This window comes from Pseudophryne corroboree, chromosome 3, assembly GCF_028390025.1.
Source record: "Pseudophryne corroboree isolate aPseCor3 chromosome 3, aPseCor3.hap2, whole genome shotgun sequence".
Lineage (NCBI taxonomy): Eukaryota > Metazoa > Chordata > Amphibia > Anura > Myobatrachidae > Pseudophryne > Pseudophryne corroboree.
The window spans coordinates 280,700,239-280,726,346 of record NC_086446.1 but is presented as its reverse complement, the minus strand read 5'-3'; the positions used below and the strand labels follow the sequence as shown (position 1 = coordinate 280,726,346).

At 46.4% G+C, this 26,108-nt stretch overlaps 1 protein-coding gene and 1 long non-coding RNA gene across 5 annotated transcripts in view; one reads left to right on the top strand and one right to left on the bottom strand.

Moving 5' to 3' along the window:
- The window catches only part of RGS19 (regulator of G protein signaling 19), a 324,046-nt gene that overhangs the window by 94,871 nt on the left and 203,067 nt on the right, over positions 1–26,108 (top strand). The window lies entirely within an intron of this gene.
- On the bottom strand, positions 17,091–19,183 carry LOC135057703 (uncharacterized). The gene is made up of 3 exons (XR_010244312.1): positions 18,988–19,183; positions 18,657–18,678; positions 17,091–17,654 (listed from the first exon to the last, which is right to left on the bottom strand). It is a non-coding gene; the product is annotated as an uncharacterized LOC135057703 (long non-coding RNA).

Genomic DNA, 26,108 nt, shown 5'->3' with positions numbered 1-26,108 from the left:
ATACCAACACAGCCGTCCCAAACAACGGCATAAGGCCAGCATCAAAATCCCGTCAGAGCTTGGGATACCGGCATTAAAATACCAATGCTCGAATCCCGATTGCACTTCCAGCGTCCTGCCGTGGAGGATGGGGGGGAGAAGTTAGGTTTAGGCATTAGAAGAGGGGTTAAGGTTAAGGTGCAGGTAAGGTTATGGTTAGGTACCAGGGAGGGGGGTTAGACACTTACAAGGGGAGGTTAGGCACCAAGCGGGGAGGGTTAGGCACCCACAAGGGAGGGTTAGGGTAGGGGGCAGGGGAGGGTTAGGTTACTTTTGGAGGGTCTGTCAGGATTCTGACTGCTGGCATTCCGTCCATTGGGATATCATACTGAATCCGCCCCTGACAGTAATTATGCTAGTACTGTTACGCCATGCATAGGACACATTATTATGGACAGTGCCAACGCTAGCTTCTTGACCCACAGCTCCTAATATGTTGTAATACCGTGTAATAAAGCTATATAATGCTTTACATAACTGTTTAGCTTTCATTATTTCTGTTTAAATTGGTAGATAAATTTGAGAACCTTCATTCTGATGGGACCCAGAAAAGGTCAGGTAGGACCCCAATTTTTGATAGTGAGTGGTCCTTGGGACCCACTCTTTTTTTGCGTCAGCGCGATCACTGATATGCGGCATGCCTATATTCTTTGTGTGACTGCGGCTGTATCTGCATACACAATGCTACATAACAGTGTATTCAGTGTATGCAGATACAGCCACAGTCGCACACAGAATATAGGCATGCTAATTATCATTTTAATCAGCAAAAGCTGCTTGTGCATCCTAGTCAATAGCAATGAAAAGAAGACGCATTTTCCGCAAAAAAAAAAAGGCGCCCAATGTTAGCAGAGCTGGCCAGGAGCTACATGGCATATTGAGGCAAGATGTATGAGGGCACATCTGTATCCAAGCAGAGGCAGAGGTCACAGTGTTAGTGGCCATGTGAGTGCTGTGTGTGGGTAGGTTTGTTGTGAAATAGTGTTTGGCATTATGTGTTTCATGTGTATAAATGCATTAATAATGTGTGACATGTGTAAGGGGCATTATGTGTGTCATTATGTATACAAGGGCATTAATAATGTGTGATATATGTGTAAGTGGCATTATGTATGTCATTATGTGTATAAGGGCATTAATAATGTGCAACATATGTGTAAGGGGCATTATGTGTGTCGTGTATATGGGCATTAATAATGTGCGACATATGTGTAAGGGGCATTATGTGTGTCATGTGTATAAGGGCATTAATAAAGGTTGGCATAATGTGTAAGGTGCATTATGTTTATAAGGACATTAATAATGTGTGTCATATGTGTAAGGGGCATTACTGTCTGGTATAAAGGCATTACTAATATGTGGCATTGTGTGTATAAGGTGCTCTACTGTGTGTCATAATGTATAGAAATGGCACTACTGTGTGGTCTAATGTGAACAAAGAGCAATATGGTATGATGTAATGTGAATAAGGGGCAAGTCACTCTGATCTAATGTGAATAAGGGGCACTAGTACAGGAAGCCGGCGGGTGGGATCCCAACGTTCGAAATACAGATGTCGGGATCCCAACCATGAAGAAGCCGACAGGGGTGAGTTTGGGGTGCTATACCCTCTCCTCTACCCCCCTAACCCTCCCTACCCACTGCCTAACCTCCCCCTTAGTGCCTAACCCTAACCTCCCCCCGCCAGTGCCTAAACCTAACCCGCCGTCTCCACTGCCTAAACCTAACCCTAACCCTCTCCCAGGCCGCTGCCTAACCGTAACCCTCCCCCGCAGCCTAAATACGCATGGTATGGCCTTCGACAGAAGGGAGTTCTCTCCTAACAATATGGAGCACATGGCATATAAAAGAGCATGCATACAATCTGATGGCATATAAATGGACACAATGGGCTCTATTTGGCATATACAGGGGCTCTAACACAATATAAAGAGGTATGAGGGGGCTCTGACATATAAAGGGATATGAGGAGCTCTGGCATATATAAGGGCATGAAGGGTTCTGATGCCATAGAAAGGGGCATGATGGGCCTCTGACATAAAAAGGGCATGTAACAGGATCTTATGGCATATACATGGCTGAAACTCTACTGCAGTCTTTACCAAACCCCCTGGCCAAATTCCCTGTCTGGAAATCTGAAAATAAGGTGGTGGTAACCTTACATGTAATGGGGGTGGCAGCAGGGGCACCATAGCAACATTTTGAAATTGCTCTCACCTTATGCGGCTAGAGAGACCCCTTTATCTACAGCAGTTTTTCATTGTATGCCACGTAATAATGCCCCATCGAAGTATCCTAGTTAATGTTATGCCCCATAGTAACATCCTAGTCAAATTTCTGTCCCATAGTAGTGGTCTAGTTCACAACATGCCACATTGTAGTGCTGCCAGCACACATTATGCCACATAGCGTCCCTGGTACATATTATGCCACATTGAAGTGTCCTCAGTTCATAATGCCACATTGCAGTGCCCACAGTTTATACAGTGCAACATTTCACTGCTCTATATTTATATAATGCCACATCACAGTTCATCATATTATGCCACATTACAGTACCCGCCCCCCCTTTTCATATCGCGTCACACTACAGTATCCTCTACTTATGTTATGTCATACTATAGTGCCTTCAGTTCATATTGTGCCACAATACAGTGCCCCAGTTCATATTATGTAACATCACAATGCCCTCTAGATCACATTATACATTACAGTGCTCAGTTCAGATTATGCCACTTTACAGCCTCCCCCTTACCACACGTCATTCACTGAAAAGGGCATGTCACCCCATTTAGACCCAATTGTTTGTATTCAGCTATGCCTGTGTCCCCCTAAGCCTCTGTGCCCCACACAATGGCACTCACTATACGTAGCTACACGCATGGGAGGTAGGTAACATAAGTAGATCATAAATGCTTAGCAGACCAGGCATTAAGCAATAACATCTGCAGAAAACAAAGGTCAGGTCAAGTGGAGCCTGTTTCTTCCCAGTTTACATAAGCACACAGCAACAAGCCTGCTGAGCAGAAAGTGGGAGCTTTTCATTTTTTATCCACAGTCTATACAGCACTTGTGCTTTCCCAAGAGGTCTCAGTGCTTTCAGTTAAATGCACAGCAATTATATTTCAGCAGGGCAGCAGATCTATAAATGTATTTCTGAAGCACAGTAAATGGAAGTAACATTCTCACCTCCAGCCTCAATTCTGGATATATAAAATTAAGGGTTATTATTTGTACAGTCCATATAAGTCCATAGAAACTCAGACAAACATTATAATTTGTATGCTTAAAAGAAAAGACATCAGATTAAATTGCAAGAGCAGCTGTACTATCTGGACTACAGTTAAGTTCATCCCCAACTATACAAGACTAAGGCTCACTAAGACGCACTACAGGATGTTGGACAGATGTGACATCGCAAACGATACATCGTAAGTGCATATACAGTACACTGTCCATAACGGCACTGCTATCTAAAACAGGAGCGGTTCTAGTTACGGGCAAGCAGGGCAGGCGCCCGGGGCGCTGCGGCCCACGGGCGTGGCCGCAGTCAACCCGCAGGCGCCCGCCGCCCACCCGCACCCTGCATCCCACTCCCTGGCTGCAGCAGGCGCCGTGGGCTGTGTGGGCGCCCACTGCAGCCAGCTCCGTTGTCAGACGCTAGAGGTCATAATTGACCTCTAGTGTCTGTGTGGTGCTATGGGAGAGACATCATGACGTCTCCCCATAGAGAGGAGCGGGCAGCCAGAGACGGAGCAGCTGCGGTCGTGAAGCAGGAGCGGGGCTGGTAAGTATTGGGGTTTTTTTTGTTGTTTTTTGTTTTTTTTGTGTTTGTAATGCGGTGCTACTAAGGGGCACAATAACAGGAGTCACAATAACAGGAGTCACAATTACAGGGGGCACAGCTACTGGGGGCACAACTGCAGGGGGCAAATCTACCAGGGACGTGCAGTCAGGGGAGGCAGTGCCTCCCCTGTCATAATGATTGAAATAATAAAAAGAAGATATTTATCACAGAGTCTGTGATAAATATCTTATTTTATTATTGGAATCATTTTTCCCCTATTACTGTGGCTGCATGTTAGGGTGGGAGGCAGCGGGAGAGGTGCCTCCCGCTGCTAACATTAAAGTCCGGGCAGCGGGGGGGCGGGCAGGGGGCGGGGTGCAGCAATGGACTGTGAAAGACCATTGAAAAAGAATGGAGAAGCGGCACCACTACAGGTACCTCAATGACAGGGGCGTGCATTCAGCCCCGATGAATGCACGCCCCCGTCACTGCCCCAGCTGGATCCGCTGTCCAATCACTAGCGATCCCCCTTCCCGGCTGCAGCAGGCGCCGTGGGCTGTGTGGGCGCCCGCTGCAGCCAGCGCCGCTGACTGACACCAGAGGTGATGATTGACCCCTGGTGTCTGAGCGGCGCTACTTATGGAGAGACATCATGAGTCATGACATCTCTCCCATAGTAGTGAGGAGCCGGCGGCCAGAGACGGAGGACAGCGCTGCAGGATCGGTAAGTATTGTGTGTGTGTGTGTGTGTGTGTGTGTGTGTATTTTTTTTTAATGTGTTTGTGTTGGGGGCACAACGACAAGGGGCACAGCAAGTGGGGGCATCACTACAAGGGGCACAGCAAGTGGGGGCACCACTACAAGGGGCACAGCAAGTGGGGGCACCACTACAAGGGGCACAGCAAGTGGGGACACAACTACAAGGGGCACAGCAAGTGGGGGCACCACTACAAGGGGCACAGCAACTTTGGGGCACCACTACAAGGGGCACAGCAACTGGGGGCACCACTACAAGGGGCACCACTACAAGGGGAACAGCAACTGGGGGCACCACTACAAGGGGCACAGCAACTGGGGGCACCACTACAAGGGGCACAGCAAGTGGGGGCACCACTACAAGGGGCACAGCAATGGGGCACCACTACAAGGGGCACAGCAACTGGGGGCACAACTACAAGGGGCACAGCAACTGGGGGCACAACTACAAGGGGCACAGCTACAAGGGGCACAGCTACAGGGGGCACAGCGACTGGGGGCGCAGCTACAAGGGGCACAATTACAGGGGTCACAACTACTGGGGGCACAGCCACAAGGGGCACAGCTACTGGGGGCACAGTTACAGGGGTCACAACTACTGGGGGCACAGCCACAAGGGGTACGCTACTGGGGGCACAATTACAGGGGTTACAACTACTGGGGGCACAGTTACAGAGGTCACAACTACTGGGGGCACAGCCACAAGGGGTACGCTATTGGGGGCACAATTACAGGGGTTACAACTATTGGGGGCACAGCTACTGGGGCCAAAGCTACAGGGGGCACAGCGACTGGGGGCGCAGCTACAAGGGGCACAATTACAGGGGTCACAACTACTGGGGGCACAGCCACGAGGGGCACAGCTACTGGGGGCACAGTTACAGGGGTCACAACTACTGGGGGCACAGCCACTTGGGGCACAGCTACAGGGGGCACAGCTACAAGGGGCACAGCTACTGGGGGCAAAGCTACAGGGGGCACAGCGACTGGGGGCACAGCGACTGGGGGAACAGCGACAGGGGGCACAGCGACAGGGGGCACAGCTACAAGGGGCACAACTACAGGGGTCACAACTACTCGGGGCACTGCTACTGGGGGCACAGCTACTGGGCTCACAACTATTGGGGGCGCCTGCTCCATCCTCCCAGCCAGCAGCAACACTCTCCCCTGTCTGTGCTAACGTCCTTCCGCGTCAACGAGTGCATAATATTCATTAATTTCTCTCTATTTCTCTCTCTCTCTCCTCTTGTGGATTACTTCATTTGTAAGTATCATTTTCATTTTTACAAGTACCGGCCCTATTGGATTCTACTGGACAAGTGGACTTGACCGGCGTGGGATGTAGGTAAGTAATCTCTCTCTCATTTTTACAGGAACCACCTATTGGATTCTACATGGACAAGTGGACGTGACCGTCGTGGGATGTAGGTAAGTATGTGTGAGTGTGTAAGTGTGTTTTAATAAATTTTTACTTTCACGGTGTTGTGTTTTTATTTGGGTATTTTTTGTTGTTGTAGAACAGGTACCAGCGGGCCCATTATTTCCCCGCATGCTGGTACTTGAGGTTCTCCAAGTACCAGCAAGTGGGGGAGGCTTGCTGGGCCTTGTAGTTCCAGAACAAAAAACAGTATTCTTTTTTTTACACACTTATGGCTATCAGCCCGGCACCCACTGCCCAGGGGTGCTGGGGACAGCCTCGGGCTTCACCCCTGGCCCTTGGGTGCCTGGAGGTGGGGGACCCCTTGATTTAAGGGGTCCCCACTTCTCCGGGGAACCCCGGCCAGGGGTGACTAGTTGGGGGGGGGGGGTAATGCCACGGCCGCAGGGACCTACATAAATGTGTCCCCCGGCTGTGGCATTATGTCCCTGGCTAGTGGAGCCCGGTGCTGGTTTTAAAAATACGGGGGACCCCTACATCTTTTGTCCCCCGTATTTTTGGAACCAGGACTGGTCTAAGAGCCCGGTGCTGGTTGTCTAAATACGCGGAACCCCTGTCCAATTTTTTCCCAGTATTTAAACAACCAGGACCGGCTCAAGGAGCCCGAGGCTGGTTATACTTAGGAAGGGGGACCTCACGCATTTTTTTTTATTTTTTTTTAACCCATTCAGACCCTTCTCCATTAAGTTAATAGAAGCCCTGGACAACAAAATTGCATTTATGTCCTCCTCCCACTCCCTTCCCAGTCCCAAACACTAATTTTTATTTTTTTTCTATAAAAATGTACAATATATCACAAGTATGATGAGCAGGCAGGCAGCGGGCATTGGCGGCATCGGATTGAGATGCAAATTAGTGGCGGAGAGCTGGGTCAGTTGATGGTGGGCAAGTTTGTAAGCCATTGGCGGTGGCAGCAGGCATCGGCTCAGAGGCAGTAGCGGACATTGGCTCAGCGGCGGTAGGGGTCATCGGCAGAATCCGGCGGACATTATGGCTGTAGTGCCTCACCAGCCACTGACCTCATCGCACGCCACTGAAATCTACGGGCGGCACATATACAGGGGGCACATCTACAGGGGGCACAACTGCTGGGGGCACAACTACTGGGAGCACAGCTACTGGGGGCATAACTGTAGCCACGCTCCTTCCCTATGAATCCACACCCCTAACACTAGCACTAACTCTGTTTTACCTGCCAGGTGGGGGGGGGGGGCGCCAAAGGAAACTTTCGACCTGGGTGCCACGAGGTCTAGAACCAGCCCTGATCTAAAAAGATAGCAGGCCAATATGCTTGGGCAATGTATGAACGGTCAGCATCACTGACTGTTCTGGCACCTGCAGCTGTCAATTTCGACAGCTGCAGGTAGCGATGCCCATTCACCACTGCAGGGACAGAGCTGGTGAATGGGCTGGGAAGGAGACACAGCGCATCAGCTCAGAGCTGATGCGCTGTGTGCTTGGGGGACATCGCCGGAGGGGGGAGCACTTTGGCAGACAAGATGTTAATACATCTGGTCGATGTCCCTCCCTTCTTCGCCTTGGTAATGAGGTAAAGCAGGAAGTGTTATAGCGGTGCGATGCGTGCCGCTATGATACATTTACCTAATAATGCCATAAGAGATAGAGTTATGGGTTTATTTTTCTTTAAATGTTTTTATTGAAGCAATGAATGTTACAATAAAAAAGAAAAATTATAGCACGAGAGTTTCCGCAGTCCATAGTCTTAATACAATGCATACAAATTTGTATAGGAAACAGTTTTATAAATACAAGAGAGAATCGAAGAATTACATTATACATGTTAAGAAGACACTAATTATGTGTCTTTAGAACTTTTTATCCTTGGTAGAATTGAATACAAAGATTAAAAAGAAAAGAAAAAACAACAACTAATAACTGCATTGCCTCCCCAGCACAATCTCTGGTCTAGGAAAGAGAAAAGTCACAGATCAGTTGGGGGATCATTACCCACCATACAGGTCATATACAGCAGCTGCTCCTACTTACATTTAGTAGGGAGGCTGCCACTACCCCCATGCCCAAGGAGAAAGCCAGCCAGGAACCGTGAATGCGCAGTGCAACGGCTGCAGCCGATAGAGGCCAGAGATTGGGCTGCGCCAAAAGCAGGAAGTGGCTTCATATAGGAAGTCAGCTCTCTGCAAATTGCAGCCATGTCTGGCAGTCCCGTAGGGAGGAAACACCTCCCAATGGGACTGCCTTGTGTGTCCATGACTGACAGCAGGACTTCCAATAGGAAGTGACTGCCAGTCACAATCCAGTGCAGTCACGGGCTGCATCTGGCTCACTGACACTGAGAGGGGTGGAGGATTTTACCTGGGTAAATACTAGGTAAAATCTGCCACTGGTCATATACCCTGTAGCGTTTGAAAAGGAACTATGAATTTGGGATTTAATGGCAGTAGATAGTGTTGCTGTGTAGCTTTCCCCCATATCAAATAATTGTTCAGCTTTCACCTCCCATTTCTAGCGTAGTCCAGGGCCATCTTTTTGCATGGGATCAATGGGCTCTTGCCCAAGGGCCCCAGGAGTATAAAGGCCCTAGGTTGATAGCTGAGGGTCCCCTCTTTACAGGGGTACCAGATTTTTGAAAATCGGCCCTGGGGAACCGGAGATATCCGACTTGAAAGCAGTGGTCCCCATCCAAGCCTGCTAATTGCTCTTCCCAGCCAGATATCTTGGCTTCTGACTGACTTAGAGTTTTTCAGAGGGTATAATCCAAAAAGCTGGGACTCTCTCCCTTTTTGGTGGACACTGGCAGCTTGTCTCTAATATGCCCAGAACCAGAGATCAGCCTTCAAGCAGCTGGTCCCTGCTCCAGCTCCAAACGCCTGATATGCAGTTTTAGATTTTCGTTGGTAAATTGCTCTGGCCCCTGAACTCTGATCCCCAAGTCCCCAGAACCTTCTGAAAGGTGTGACTCTCTAGTTTTTTATCTCATTCAAAGCTAAGAAATATATTTTCAGGAACTTGAGATATCTGCAGTCAAGCAAGCTGCCCTCCCACCGGAAAATTATAAATATTAAGCCCACTCCACTATCCACCCCTCCCCTACGTATTAAACACACCCTACCACCCTGGAAGTCATGTACCAGGGCTTCTTCATTCAGCCCAATGCCCCCTTCTTCAGTTTAGCCCCATCTGTGCAGTAAAGGAGTAATTAGCAGAAATTACTGCTCCAGGTCCTACATGCTGAGCGGAAGATAGAACACCCTCTACCACCCGCGGGACATCAAAGCTGCCGCTGATAGCACCCCCCACTCCTACCGCTGGAGGATGGGTAGGGGGCCCAGTGCATTGCTGTGCCCAGGGGCCTACAATGCTGTTAAGACGGCCCTGGCGTAGTCCTCACCCACTCCATTCTAACGAGATAGAATAGCTTAGCCTTAAAAATTGACTCAGAAGGGGGGGGTCAGGGTGTAACCATATTTGTAGAATGGCTTTGCGCACCACTGCAATAACTGCCAGCCACAGCATCCTTAGTTATATGAAGGCCTTGTGGGAGAATTCCAAAACGTGCCCATTCCATTGTTAAACCTAAATAGCTTAGTGTTCAACAGAATAAGTAAGTACGTATTTGTACCCAGAAATTACGGATTACTGGACATTACCAAAGGCAATGCATGAGATCTGCTTGAGGTGTGCCACATTTAAACATACGTTGGAGGTGGAGAGACCAGTTAAATACAGTCTGTGCAGAGAAAGTTAAGTTCTGTGGAGTATGTTAAGAAACATCTCCATATACATTGCAGAAGTTAATGACCCGGCACAACTTAAAAAGAGCTTTAAGTAAGACCTTCATTTGTAAACCTGGGATCTGCCCTTTTTGGATTTAGAGTGGTCCAACTGAACATGGAGTCATTTGTAAGCTAATGAGATTGCCCCTTTGCTGAGCAGCTCTTGCTGTGGCAGCGAATCAAGCGGGTTTTGCCAATCAATCAGGGACTAATGTCTGCTAACTAAACTGGTATAATGGGTATCCGGACTCCAAATCGACACCAAAAAGGTCGACACACCTTAGGTCGACACCAATTGGTTGACACACCATAATTTTTTGAAGTTTTTCATACTTTACTTTCCACGTGGACTACAATTGGGAACGGTAACCTTGCCTGAAGCATGGCGAGCGAAGCGAGCCATGCGAGGGGACACGGTGCACTAATTGGGGTTCCCGGTCACTCTACGAAGTAAACGACACAAAAAACCCATGAAAAACTCATGTCGACCTTTTCCATGTCGACCGTGTTCATGTCAACCTTTTGTCCATGATGACCTATTTCAGGCGTCAACCTAAGGTGTGTCGACCTATTGATGTCGACCTAAGGTGTGTAAACCTTTTTGGTGTCGACCTGGAGTCCCATACCCGGTATAATGTTGGGCTAAAAGAAAAACGTCACTGGCAGCGGCGTTTCTAGAGAGGAGGAGACCCGTGTGCAGACTCCGTGTGTGGGCCCCCTCCTCTCCTGTAGCCATCACCGCCGCTGTTAGCGCTCTCAGCGCTGAGACTCTGGCACAGTGCCAGAGTCTACAGCGCATGCGCTGGACTCCGAAAAATGGCCGCCGCACTGTGCCAGAGTCTCTAGCGCTCAGTGCGCTAGAACCAGCGGTGACGGCTACGGGAGAGGAGGAGGCCCACACACAGTCACCGATGGACGCCGGAAAGGTAAGTATAGAAGAAATGGGTGCAGTGTGTGTGGTGTGGGCCTCCTCTGGACCCAGGGGTCCATGTTCACTGCACACACTGCACCCATTATAGATACGCCAGTGGCCACTGTGTGTCGAGCTAGTCCTGGATATTTCACTGTGTCCTCTTAGAAGGTAAGAGGCCGACAAAGCTCAGTGTCTACAAGGCAGCCAATATTAACCACTCCATCCAGTCTCCATGAATTAAAGGAATATTGAGCTTGCCCCTCCTGGAAATCAGTATTGGAAACAAGGGGGAGGTATGTCTATGTTGTAGTACATGCTGCAGCTCCCTGACATACCAGAGTTGTGGATTATCCTGAATATGAGGTGGGATTTCTTCATATTGTAGATATAAAAAATGACACTAATACCCCTTTTACATCGCCAGCATACAACACGGGTTATTGCACATAAGCGTGCTGGTTGGTGTAAAAGGGTCGAGTTGGAATAATCCGGCTCGAGTGACCCGGTATTCCAACTCGGGTAGTTTGCAGGGTTGAACACAGGTTCAACCCTGCAAACTGTGCAGTGTAAATGGGAGCCGGGTCGCATCGACCTGGCTTCCCGTTCACAGTGATGTACAGGCGGCGCCTCCAAGCGCCACCCCCGCTGCGTCACCGCTGATGTCACCAGCCTGGCAATATGCCAGGTTAGAGACTTCAGTGGGAAAGGGGGCTGAAGCGGGTCACAGCTGGGGAGCACTTGTGTCAGGCTCCCGTCTGCTACCAGCGATATTTAGTAAAAGGGCCTAATTCAGACTGGATCGCTGCAGCGCCAGCGATCGCAGGCTGAAGCCCTTTGCAGAGTGCGCTTGCGCACCCCGGGAGCCCAGAGAGATGCTAAAAGCATCTCAGGGCTGCGATCGCCTCTGTTAGCAGTAGGAATCATTAGATATGTAACAATATATGTAAAGAGAGCTTTAATAAACTGGTGCGGGATTTGTTCAAATTTGTATATATCTGCGATCGCCTCTGCCTGATTGACAGGGGCGGGTGGGGGTGTGCCAATGGCATTTGAACGCTGTTGGTGGGGCACTGTCCGGACAATGCAGGCATATCCGGACCGATGCAGGGCGGGCCGTCGCGTCTACGTGATGTCACACGCAGCCACTGCAACTCGGTACACGGCAGGTAGCCGCCTGCCAACGTAGCAAGGCTGCGCAAGAGCTGCACTGGCAGGGAGCTACTCAGGGGGTAGTTTGAGAATCTGATCGTAGATGTGCTATATTTATGATAAGCTCTGAATCACCCCCTAAGATTACCTCCATTAAGAAATTCCCTCTCTAATGGGCCCTACTCATTAGGCGATAACGCTGAAAGATATGAACGATCTCGTTCATTAATGAATGAGGTATTGGGGGTCATTCCGAGTTGTTCGCTCGCAAGCTGTTTTTAGCAGCTTTACACACGCTAAGCCGCCGCCTACTGGGAGTGAATCTTAGCATCTTAAAATTGCGAACGAAAGATTCTCAAAATTGCGATTACACACCTCTTAGCAGTTTCTGAGTAGCTTCAAACTTACTCGGCATCTGCGATCAGTTCAGTGCTTGTCGTTCCTGGTTTGACGTCACAAACACACCCAGCGTTCGCCCAGACACTCCTCCGTTTCTCCAGCCACTTCCGCGTTTTTCCCAGAAACGGTAGCGTTTTTTCACACACACCCATAAAACGTCCAGTTTCCGCCCAGAAACACCCACTTCCTGTCAATCACATTACGATCGCCTGAACGATGAAAAAGCCGTGAGTAAAATTCCTAACTTCATAGCAAATTTACTTGGCGCAGTCGCAGTGCGAACATTGCGCATGCGCACTAAGCGGAAAATCGCTGCGATGCGAAGAAATTTACCGAGCGAACAACTCGGAATGACCCCCATTGTTCATATCTGTCAGTGTGTATGCAACGTTGAATGATGCGCGGCTCCGCGCTCGTTCATCATTGGTGCCGGCTCTTTTAAACATGCAGGGCAATATGGCCAATATGGCCAATCTCGTCTGTATTAGCTTGCACTGTTATGGATGCCTGTGACTTCAATTCCCCCGTAACTCCCCCCCCAAAAAAAAAAATCGTCAGCGAGCGATCAACTCGGAATGACCCCCAGTATCTCTCTAATCTGTGACACCTCTGAATTACACAGGTTCGGTGGCTGGCTAAATTCAAGCCAGCATTTCACCTGGTTGTAATAAGCCACAGAACCTGTGTAAATCATAGGTGTCCCAGATTAAAGGGATGGTATGGCAAAGAATAAAAAGGCAAGGGGGGAAGGCCAAAGACTATCAGCATAGGCAGTTAGTGGGGGGGAGGTGTTCAGTTGCCCAATACACCCCTCATTCCCCCGGCCAGTGGCGTAACTAGGGGTCCGCAGCCTCTGCAGTCACTTGGAGGCGCGCATGGCTGCGGGGTGCCCTAGCCGCCGCCACCATTGATTTCTGCTGGGAAGGACACGGAGGGGTGGAGGGTCTCCTCTGTGTTCCTCCTGGGTCTCCAACGGCAGCGGCGTGTCTATTAAATAAAGTGCCCGTTTGTGAGCTCTGATTGGCTCACGAACCGGCACTTCGTTAAACAGACACGTCGGAGACACAGGAGGGACACACAGGCCGGGGGAGCTGGGGGGATACCTGGCACAGGGGCAGCATATTTGGCACTAGGGGGGGGGGCATTTTTGGCATCGGGGAGCATATTTGGCACTGGGGGGTCATATTTGGCACTGGGGGAGCATATTTGGCACTGGGGGGCATATTTGGCACTGGAGGTATATGTGTACCTGGCACTTGGGGGGAGCATATTTGGCACTGGGGGTATATGTGTACTTGGCACTGAGGGGGCATATTTGGCACTGGGGGCATATGTGTACCTGGCACTGTGGGGGAATATCTGGCACTGGGGGCATATGTGGCACTGGGAGCACAGCCCTAGCAACAAGCATTACCCCCTGGTTACAAGCACAACACCCAGCTCATGAAATCCCTGGCAACAAGCATTACCCCCTAGCAACGAGCATGACACTAAGTGCATGAAACCCCTGACAACGAATATTACCCCCTGGCAACAAGCTTGAAACCCAGCACATGATACCTCTGGCAACAAGCATAACACCTACCGCATGAAACCCCTGGCAACGAGCATGACACCCTGAGCATGAAAACCCCTGGCACCGTGCATGGAACCAAGAGCATGAAACCCCTGGCAATGAGCAGGTAATTTAAAAGTAATTAGAAGCCTTACTGTAGGATTTAATGTGTAATGGGCATTGCGGTGTGTGGCATAATGTATCACGGATATTGCGGTGTGTGTGTCATAATGTGTCACAGGCATTACGGTGTGTGGCATACTATATCACGGGCATTGTGGTATGTGGTATAATGTCTCAGGGACATTGCAGTGTGTCACATAATGTATAACGGGCATTGCGGTGTGTGGCATAGGGTATAACGGGCATTGCGGTATGTGTCACAGGCATTACGGTGTGTGGTATACTATATCACGGGCATTGTGGTATGTGGTATAATGTCTCAGGGGCATTGCAGTGTGTGGCATAATGTATAACGGGCACTGCAGTGTGTGGCATAGGGTATAACGGGCATTGCGGTATGTGTCACAGGCATTACGGTGTGTGGTATACTATATCACGGGCATTGTGGTATGTGGCATAATGTCTCAGGGGCATTGCAGTGTGTGGCATAATGTATAACGGGCATTGCGGTGTGTGGCATAGGGTATAACGGGCATTGCAGTATGTGTCACAGGCATTACGGTGTGTGGTATACTATATCACGGGCATTGTGGTATAATGTCTCAGGGTCATTGCAGTGTGTGGCATAATGTATCACGGACATTGCGGTGTGTGTCATAATGTGTCACAGGCATTGTATGTGCTATAATGTATCAGGGGCCATGCAGGGTGTAGCATAATGTATAACGGGCATTGCGATTCCTGTCATAATGTTCACAGGCATTACGGTGTGTGGCATAATGTGTCGGGGGCATTATGGTGTGTGGCATATTGTGTCATGGGCAAAAATGTGTGTGGCATAATGTCTAAAGGCCATTGCAGTATGTGGCATAATGTATACTTGGCATTACTATAAGGAGGAAAAATGACAAATAATGTAAGGGGCATGAATCAGGATTATTTTTCTTTCCTGTGGTGGCCAACGTCTGGGCGTGCAGGTTGCAAAAACTGCCCCCCGCCATCCCACAGCCAGGCCAGGGGCCACTACATGCAGTATGGAGTTGCTGCACATGCCCAGTGGCAGTAGATTTTCCAACCAAGTCTGCTGTATGAGTGTGTCTGTGGATCTGAGTACTAAGGCCCTCATTCCGAGTTGATCGCTCAGTTTTTCGTTCGCACAACATATTTGCAAAGTTGCGTTAGTGTAGTAAATTTGCGAACATCCGCCCCCAACGTATTTTTGCTCTTTCGTACGCAGTATTACACAAAGTGGGCGTACGCCAAATGACATCGCAGCAATGCGAAAACATCGCAGCAATGCGAAACCATCGCATTAACACATACTTCATCGTAAAAATACTAAGTTGTAGTAGATTTACACATTTATCATTAAAAGTGCTCACTTTTGCGGGCAAACGCACCACAATGGGTTTTTTTTACTATTAAGTGGAATAACACCTTCCAATTAAAAGTCCACAAGCCCTCCTCAATTACAAATCCAATTAGTGAAATGAATTGTAATGTTCATGATCAATTAAGTCTTTTTAAAATACCTGAAGAACACTTTGTAGCCATAATTGTACCTAAATTTTTTTTGAATTTTAATATAAATATAGATGTTTGCAATGTGCTTGGTCTAATGTTTTTATTTTTATTTTTTAAGTAGAGTTTTAGTATGTGAATGAAGGTGTTTGCATGTTTATTTAGACAATAACAACATATGTATTTTTTACATTTTAAACAAACTTACGTTAGATGTATGAACTGTTTAAGGTAATAAATGTCTGTTCGTCATTCTGCTGTTCCTTTATTGCATTAATAAATAATAAACACCCGCGTAACTTGAAAAAAAATTTTTTTTTTTTTTTTTTTTATAATATAAACATATTTTTTTTTTTATAAAAAAACAAAAATTAAAACAACGTTTGCATTTGGTCAACAAGACCCAGCAAGGCCTGGAGATGTATCCTCATGTTGCCAATAATGGCCGCAAAAGATGTGGGATCTCCAACGGCAACATCTGAAATTAAGAGATAACATAAACATTAATAACTTACTCACATTACTTATTATACAAGCAAGGCACAAAGCACACTTTAATGCAGGCATGTCCAAACTGCATCCCTCAAGCTGGTGTGAAACTACATATACCAGCATGCCTTGACTCAGTTTTGGGGCCAGGGAAAGCCAAAGCTGTGTCAGGGCATGCTGGGATGTGTAGTTTCTCAACAGTTGGAGGTCCGCAGTTTGGACAGGCCTGCTTAATGGCAAAGTTACTACATCATGGCTGTTTTATGGTACAATCATTAGCAGAAAAACACACAAGCCTGCTCAGGGTTTTTTATTAATTTTTTACCGTTTACGAGACCATGGGGTACATTTACTACTATGTGAGTTATATTTAAGATGGAGCGTTGCCCATAGCAAACAAGCAAAAATAAGAATATTATCTTGTAGAAGTGGTTCCCCAATTGTAAAGTATAATCTTATTGGTTGCTATGGGCGACATCCCATGTTAAAGATAACTACCATCTTCGTCAATGTTACACCATGTTGGCATTCATTTACATCTGGAGTGTATTTTTGTGTTTTTTTATGGGTTTGGTCCTGCATCATCACACTGCATATCAACATCTTCAGAAGGACAACAGATCCTAGCATGCCCACACTCCCTGAAAGCTGACCTTACTAAATAAGGTCAAACAGGTTTGACTTTAGCCAATAATCATTTTGTGAGTGTAACTTTCACACCACAAATCAGTGTGTCATTAGGCTGCATAACAAAGTGAAGCATGTGATTTGTAAGTGCAAATATTAAGACTACACAGGCACAAGTGTAAAAGACCAACAACATACTAAACTCCACTCAGGTCTAACTGTTTCCCTGAAAACCTAACACATATAAACCCTGTTGTCCTGGCAACCCTGTCGACCTAATGAGTGTCGACCTAGAGTGGACACACAAAACATTGCACACATAAACACTGTACATATAATGACACTCACAAAAATGTAAATACAACATGTAGACCATGAAGAATAACACAAATATTTGTCCTTGGTACAAGAATTCCAACAGTACAACACTGCATGTTTTGGCATTGTAAGTGTAAGTAGGTAATCATTTTTGGAGAACATGTTAAAACACTTACTTTCCTCTGCAACATGATGGTTGCCAGTTAATTCATCTGGGGCTTCTTCTGCCCACTCACTGGGTGGGGAATGCGGCTGGATGGGGGAAGGCGGCTGGATGGGGGAAGGAGGAGGGATTGGGGAAGGAGGAGGGATTGGGGAAGGAGGAGGGATGGGGGAAGGAGGAGGGATGGGGGAAGGAGGCTGGATGGGGGAAGGAGGCTGGATTGGGGATGTAATTTCAGAGGGTGGGTCTGATTGAGAGGGCGAGGGGGGCGGAGAGAAAGTTAAGCCAATAGAGGGTGAGGGGGGCTGAGAAGGTGAGTTTGAAGTTGAAGGAGAAGGGGTATGGGAAGGAGGAGAAGGGGTCACAGAAAGAGATAGAGAGGTGGTGTGAGAAGGGGAGTGGAAAGTGGAGTGGGCCTGGGAAGCTGAGGGGGACTGGGAAGCTGAGGGGGACTGGGAAGCTGAGGGGGACTGGGTAGCTGAGGGGGACTGGGAAGCTGAGGGGGACTGGGTAGCTGAGGGGGACTGGGAAGCTGAGGAGGACTGCGAAGGGGAGGGGGAGTGAGAAGGGGAGGGGGACTGGGAAGGGGAAGGGGGCTGAGAGGTCTGCCGTTGTTCTCGTCCTATAATGATATTTTTGGCAAAATTTATTTTGCATGTTAAATTACATACTAAACAATTTGAAAAATCACTGTTCTGTTCCATGTAAAAGACTGTGGTTTGTTTTTCTTAAAAATACACATTTTAAAAACCTCATCATGTTGCCCACAGCAAACAAAATGAGTCAAAACTTTTACTTTGAAGCTCATTCCTTAATCTATTCCATTGAGTCATATTGATTGGTCTAGGCAACATCACCAGATAACTATTCAAGGCACCTTATTATATAGACAGCACTGATCAAGTATTTGGGTACAGTTTCCTGCCTGGTTATTAATTCTGGAAAACATGCACTTGTTTGGTGACACTTTGCTACAGTCAGTACTGTTTGCCCTAACCACACACACTGTCCTATGTTATAAAAATGGACAATCAGCGTTGCAATTAGCCTACCACTTAGTGTAAATTTCTTAAATTTTTGCTAATAATCTTATGTAATGTAACTTACTGCGTGCATGCATAGCCCGTATTTGCTGGCGGATCTCCGCCAACAGCTCTGGCGTCCTCCTGCGGAGATCACTCCATCTCTTCTCTAGTTGGATGATTGTCCGCCTGCTGCGGACGCGAGTCCGCAGCAGGCGGCGGACCTCTGCGTAGGCCTCGCGCTTAACCCGATTTGGGATGAAGCGCCCAACGCGGCCTACGCGACGGTCCATCACCGCAACCAGGACGCGGAGCTCCCGCCTGGTGAAAGGTGCAGCACGCATCATGGCAATGGCGTTTTCCTTATTTGGGCATATATTTATAGTGTCTGTTAGCATGTGATTGGTCAAAAATCTATGTTGTCATTTCTAATAACTTTATTGATCTTTGCAATGCTGTGAAGAGCAGAGTGTTATTTCGCACGAGCGGAAATACGCATTCGCATTAGCACAATTTTTACCAAAAAAAAAAAAAAAAACCACAAACACAGACACAGAGACACACAGTTTTGAAAAAATTCCTACAAATATCTGTGTACTCACCACAGTTTGTGTGATCATTCAGCTGGACAGTCACAAAGTGGGCAACATTCAATTTCATTTGTTTGTGTGTTTGTTTAAATAATCAGGATTTTAGGATATAAAACAAATAAGGACACTATTTAGCATCATCACATTTTTTAAATTTCAAATCTAAAATTGAAAGCTTAACGTGTTAACGGATTTTTAGTATAAAAAATATTACACATTCCAACACACCAAAAGCATTACACAATGACCTTACAATATCAAACAAAATGTCAACATTACAAATAATACATAAGCATACTGTGATTTTAATTTGGATAAAAAAGATAATATAAAAACACTATACCTGAAATATTCAGCAACAATGCTTGCCCTGACTTGGCTCCCCCTCCGTGTAACACTCCCCCCACCGAAGTGTCGAACAACCCCTGGCTCCTCATCAGGCAATTCCTCTGTCTGAGGAAGCTCTACGCTACTCCTTACCGCGATATTGTGTAGTATTGCGCACAGAACCACTAGTTTACTTGCCATCTCCGGCGAATACATGATGTCACCACCAGTGCGGTGGAGCACACGAAACCGCCCTTTAAGGACCCCAATTGTGCGCTCCACCAGCTGCCTAGTGGCAGTAAGCGCGGAGTTAAATGCCGTCTGTGGTCCTGGCCTGGGATTACGGTAAGGAGTCATGAGCCAGGGGGTGCAAGGATATCCACGGTCTCCTGTTTGAGGAAAAACCAAAATTAGAAATAGTAAATTTTGAAAAATATAAAAAATTGTGAAAGAAATATGTGCAACAACTCACCCAATAACCACATGTCTGCTCGTTGACTTGATCTTAATCTGTGCCATATCCCTGATTGTCTAATGACATACGCATCATGGGAACTTCCAGTAAACTTTGCGTTCAGGGAAAGGATCTGGAGGGATGGCCCACAAACAACCATTACATTCAGAGAATGAAACAGTTTCCTGTTTCTATAAATTTCTTCATTATGTTTTGGTGGCTGAATAGCTACATGTGTGCCATCCACAACCCCAATAACATGTGGGAAGCGACTACCACCTTCCGCAAATTGCCGCTTCACCACATCTAGGGCACCAACATCCAAAGGCATAGCAATAAATTGCTTCACACGCTTGAGGAAAGCCTGGCAGACACGCCGCAGGACCTTACTGAACTGGCCCTGCGACATGCCAACCAGGTCTCCAACCACATGCTGGTAAGACCCTGTTGCCAAAAAATGTAACACAGCAAGGAATTGTGTCAATGGTGGTATTGCTGTAGGATACCGAATTTCAGACTCCAGATCACTCTCTATTATGGAGAGAGTGTCTAGGATTAGATGTGGTGGCAGCCTGTATCTACGTACAACCACATCATCTGGCATCCCATAAAGTAGGACACGGGGTCGGAAAATTGGTGGCCTAGCACGCCTCCGTTGCCTTGGTTGATGAGGAGCCGGTTGTGGTTGTGGGGCTGGCGGTTGGGGTGGGAGTGCTGGCGTGGGTTGGGGAGGTAGGGCTTCTGCTGCGATAAATATAGACATCACACACTTTTATAAAAAAAAAAAAATGTTGAATAAGACAAAAACAAAGTCCAAAAAATATGCAAACAAAAAATTTGTAAAAAAAGGGGGTGTCAACTTACTGCAGGAGCGTAAGACATTTTTTCTGGGTTCAATTCAGGACCAAAAAGAATATTATCACAAAAAAGAAAAACAACATTATTTTTATAATGAAAGCTACATATGTTAAATTGTAATTGTTAAAAATACTATTATTTAAAAAAACAGAACATCAAACACATCACAAACACCTACTACAAAATTATGAATAATTGGTTAAAAACATTTAAATAAAACAAACAAAAAGTTAGCCCTTTAGTAGCTAGTCCAGCCAAGAACAACACTACTTTGCTGATCAATCCAGGTAAAAAACATAACATTTATTATCAAGATGGAAAACAAACATAATCAAAACACTTTGAACAAACACAAACAGGCACCAACACAGGCCCAGGGAACTTACCTGATCCAAAATAAAGAAAGGAACTATTTGTGTTATATAGCACACAAAATAAACAAAATAGACTAGGGTTACGTCACCCAAAACAATTCTCCTACAAGAGAGCAAATATGACAGTCAAAAACAACATACAGACCAATAAAACAAACAGGCACCAACACAGGCCAAGGGAACTTACCTGATCCAAAATAAAGAAAGGAACTATTTGTGTTATATAGCACACAAAATAAACAAAATAGACTAGGGTTACGTCACCCAAAACAATTCTCCTACAAGAGAACAAAAATGTCAGTAAAAGCAATGAAGCACAGGTTTATTTGCAAAAATGGACAGGCAAAATATATATGTGTAAAAAAGAATAACAAACAATCAACATAAAATAAACACTTTTAAATCAAAAAATGAACAACAAGACGAATTCCAGAATACTCACAAACGAAAATTCGCAGACAAAATGCTACACTGACTATATTCTAAACGCAAACGAAAGGACAAATGTATGCTTGACAATTACTCACTCTGAAAATTCCTATAGCACCTTCACGCACAAGCCAACAAACTCAAGTGAAAGAAACTCCAAACTACCTACACTCACAGCGTGCAAAGTAGGCCCTTAAATAAGCAGTGCAATCATTAACCAGATTAACAGTGTACACCTGTGTGAATTAACGCTACGCACGTAGGTATATAAGCACACACCTCGGCGTACACACGTCATCACAAACATGGCTTCTCGTGAGCAAATCGCAGCAGAGATGGACCGCATTGCAGAGCAGCAGATGGCATTGCAGAAAAAACGCCTAGATTGCCAAAGGCGCATGTTGGAATACGCCTCTGCGGATGTTGAAGAGGCAGGACCTAGTACTCTGCAAATGTCTGCTTCTGAACCACAACAATTGAGTGGGGATACCCTGCCACACACACATAGTGACCAAACTGAGGGAGAATTGGCTTTAGCCACACAACACAACAGACAGAAGCTGCTAGTGAGGAGGAAGATGGTGATGACCAACAAGAAGAAACCTCACAGGCTACCTCCAGACGGAAGAAAAGACAGCCTGCATTCACTAAGAGGGAGTTGCGTGTCTTGGTCACGCAGGCCATGTCCAAAATCCATAGAGGCCCAAAAAACATGGGGGCTGCTTCAAAAGATCGCATCTGGAGAGACATCACAAAATCTGTGAATGAAGTTGGCTCTGTCGTCAGAACATCGCAGGAAGTGAGACGACGGTAAGTGCATCTTGACAGTCCTTTTTCTGTGCTAAGTTGACTAAAAAATGTAGTTACATGTGATGTTATGTCTAGCAAACACAAGCAGAACATGTGTGCTATATATTTACTTAGACCAATAATAATACTCAACTTTGTCCCTCTTTCACAATACATATGTAGGTGGGCCGACTTCAAATCCCGCCTGAAGGCAAAGAGGGCTGCGGAGTGGAATGCCTCAAGGGCTACAGGGGGTGGACCACCTGTCGCTGTGGAGTTTACTGACTTGGAGGAGATGGCGATGGCCTGTGTCAGTTATGAGGAGGGCCAAGGGGTGTCTCATATGGACACGGACCTGCCTGAGATTCTGACGGGACATGACTTGGAAGGTAAGTTTACACATTTATTTGTCTGTAATTTGAACTGTATTTATAATAATAAACTAATTTTGTATCCAACTTTTTCCCCACACATTCTTCTATTTGCTTGCCACAAAACACAGCACAGGGGGGTGATCAGTTTGAGTCACAGGACGGTTATGTGGTTGAGGCTGAGGTGGAGGGACCTAGTGGGTCTGGCAGTGTGGGCCAACAAATCCCACCTCTGCAGGTTCCTACTGGCCCCCCCACCCAACCCTCTGCTATCCCGGAGATCCTGCTTGAAATCGCTAGGTATGGTGAGAGCCTAAATAGGTTTCAAGACGGGGTCATCCGGGAGGTAAGCCAGATAGCTGTCCGGCTCACTGAGCACCGAACCTGTGTTGAGCAAGGTGTTGCTCAACTCTGCCAAGGTCTGGCAGAGATCAGGCAGGGCCAAGAACAACTTGCCTCCTCATTCCAAAGCCTTGCAAATAACATCTTGCAAGGGCTCCAGGCCATCGCTGTCTCCCTTGCCCACAGTGGCAGAGAGCCAACCACATCGGCTCCCTCCCCTGCCCCTGCCCAGGAAGAACAGCCCACTGGGCAGGCCCAACGAAGGTCGCTCCGCAGACCTTCCAAAGAAGAACAGGCTCAGGCGGGGAGAAAAAGAAGAAAATGATGTCTCTCCAGATGGGCAGCACCCATGTTTTTGATGTTGCCTCTATGTTATTTTGGAGTTGGCTTGTGTGGCCAGAATGGATAACTCCCTCTTAGTGAAATGTATTCTTTCTGTTTGGAGGTATTGTAGCCTGTGAGTTTATTTGTATAAACACCAGAGCCATCTTCCTCTTACTAGTGTGCTATGTATTGTTGTGTTTGTGTGGTGGATCCTAATTCTTTCTCATTTGGTATAAAATTTGTGTGTGGCAGGGTGTGTAATATGTTTTATTTATGCTTAAAAAATATACTTTTGACAGAAGCAGATTTTTGCAGAGTACTGAGTTCTGCTATATAATTATTGTCAGTGCCATCTGCTTGCTGCTTGGTCCATCTCTGCCTGTGAGACTCACGTGGAGACATGTTGTTTAAATGTTGTGAAATATTATTACAGTAATAAAAAATATATATTAAAAATTTGTCCAGTTTCTTCAAGGTAATGCATTAGGTAAATCTTAGTTCCAGAAAGATTAGGTCAGCATATAGACACTTGTAGACCAATCTGCAATTTCTCCTTAAAAATATAAAAATCCACAAAAAACAGGTATGCTTTGCACCACACTTTAATGTCCATATTAAGTAAACAGACACGACACTTTTTATAAATATCTATGGTCAACAGGACATCATTTAAAACATTGACAGATATTATAAACAAATATTATTGTGACTTTTAAGACTAAATAATAGTGTATGCTGCATTATGTGAGTGTTGGTTTATTTTACAAAAATGTTGCAGATTTCAAAAACTTTCACAAATAATTTCACTGGTTTGTATTTGGTAGTCTAACACACATTAAAGCATGTTTAAAAAATGCTTACACACCAACTTAAACCAAAATAACACCCTTATTTGACAGTGTGTGAGATTTATATGTGAGTAGAATAAACATGTAATGTGTGTTCAGACAATTGCTGGTTGGTAACTTTCATCTGCTCATTAATTAACAAGTAATTGGACATCAGATGAATGTGCTCTCCAATTAACTGCTAATTACTGCATACACACTTGTACCAGTACTTCGCAAATGTAGAGTAACTGCAGACCTACTCGGCTGCTGCGTGAATGTTGCTACGGTTTCCTATGTTAGTTTTAACAGCGACAATGTTTATTTGCGAAAAACACGCCCATTGCGAGTTGCATACTCCCACACTGTACGCCCACTTTCACGCCCATGTCGGAGCATTGCGAAGTCTCGCCTCCGCCACGCCCACGCCACTCCTCGTTTTCGTTTGCCAGTTACGGCTTTTTTTTTTCAGAGTAATTTTGCACAGTTGTCGTACGTATGTACTCGCGCATGCGTAAACACGCATTTGCGCATGCGCAGATACTTACATTTCGTACATTTGCGTTGCGATGACTCTTAGCGATCAACTCGGAATGAGGGCCTTAGTAATCACACTGGAGAATCTGGCAAGTGGATTAGTGTGATCATTAGGCCTGCATGTGTCTGAAGTAGAGATGTGTGGCGGGCACTTTTCGTGTTTTGCGTTTTGGTTTTGGATTCCCACTCGTGTTTTGGATCTGGATTGGTTTTGCCAAAACCACCCTTTCGGGTTTTGGTTTTGGATCTGGATGATTTAAAAAAAAAAAAAAAAAAACAGCTAAAATCACAGAATTTGGGGGTAATTGTGATCCTACGGTATTATTGACCTCAATAACATTAATTTCCTCTCATTTCCAGTCTATTCTGAACTAGAGATGTGCGGGGGACACTTTTCGTGTTTTGGTTTTGGTTCCATTTCCCCGCTCGTGTTTTGTTTTTGGATTGGTTTTGCCAAAACCACCCTTTCGTGTTTTGGTTTTGGATCTGGATGATTTTTGAAAAAAACATAAAAATGGCTAAAATCACACATTTTGATCCTACGGTATTATTAACCTCAATAACATTCATTTCCACTCCTTTACAGTCTATTCTGAACACCTCACAATATTGTTTTTAGGCCAAAAGGTTGAACCGAGGTGGCTGTATGACTAAGCTAAGCGACACAAGTGTGCGGCACAAACACCTGGCCCATCTAGGAGTGGCACTGCAGTGTCAGACAGGATGGCACTTTTAGAAACTAGGCCCCAAACAACTCATCATGCAAAGAAGAAAAAGAGGTGCAATGAGGTATCTGGATGACTAAGCTAAGCGACACAAGTGTGCGGCACAAACACCTGGCCCATCTAGGAGTGTCACGCAGTGGCTGAATGTCGAAAGTGGGCCGCAATTTTTTCGGGTCACCGACAGCATCTCCTGCACGCCCCTGTCATTTTTCAAAAAATTCTGCACCACCAAATTAATTGTATGTGCAAAACATGGGACGTGCTGGAATTTGCCCAGATGTAATGCTCGCACAATATTTGTGGACTTATACGGCAGTACCCCTGGACTTATACGGCAGTACCCCTGGACTTATATGGCTGCACCACTGGACTGGTCTTATACGGCAGTACCTTTGGACTTATACTGCTGCACCACTGGACTGGACTTATACGGCAGTACCCCTGGACTTATACGGCAGTACCCCTAGACTTATATGGCAGTACCCCTAGACTTATATGGCAGTACCCCTGGACTTATATGGCAGTACCCCTGGACTTATACGGCAGTACCCCATGACTGGACTTATAAGGCAGTACCCCTGGACTTATACGGCAGTACCCCTGGACTTATATGGCTGCACCACTGGACTGGTCTTATACGGCAGTACCCCTGGACTTATACTGCTGCACCACTGGACTGGACTTATACGGCAGTATCCCATGACTGGACTTATAAGGCAGTACCCCTGGACTTATACGGCAGTACCCCTGGACTTATATGGCTGCACCACTGGACTGGTCTTATACGGCAGTACCCCTGGACTTATACTGCTGCACCACTGGACTGGAATTATACGGCAGTATCCCTGGACTTATACGGCAGTACCCCTGGACTTATACGGCAGTGCCCCTGGACTTATATGGCTGCACCATTGGACTAGACTTATACAGCAGTACCCCTGGACTTATACGGCAGTATCCCTAGACTTATATGGCAGTACCCCATGACTTATATGGCAGTACCCCTGGTCTTATACGGCTGCACCACTGGACTGGACTTATAAGGCAGTACCCCTGGACTTATACGGCAGTACCCATGGACTTATACAGCATTACCCCTGGACTTAT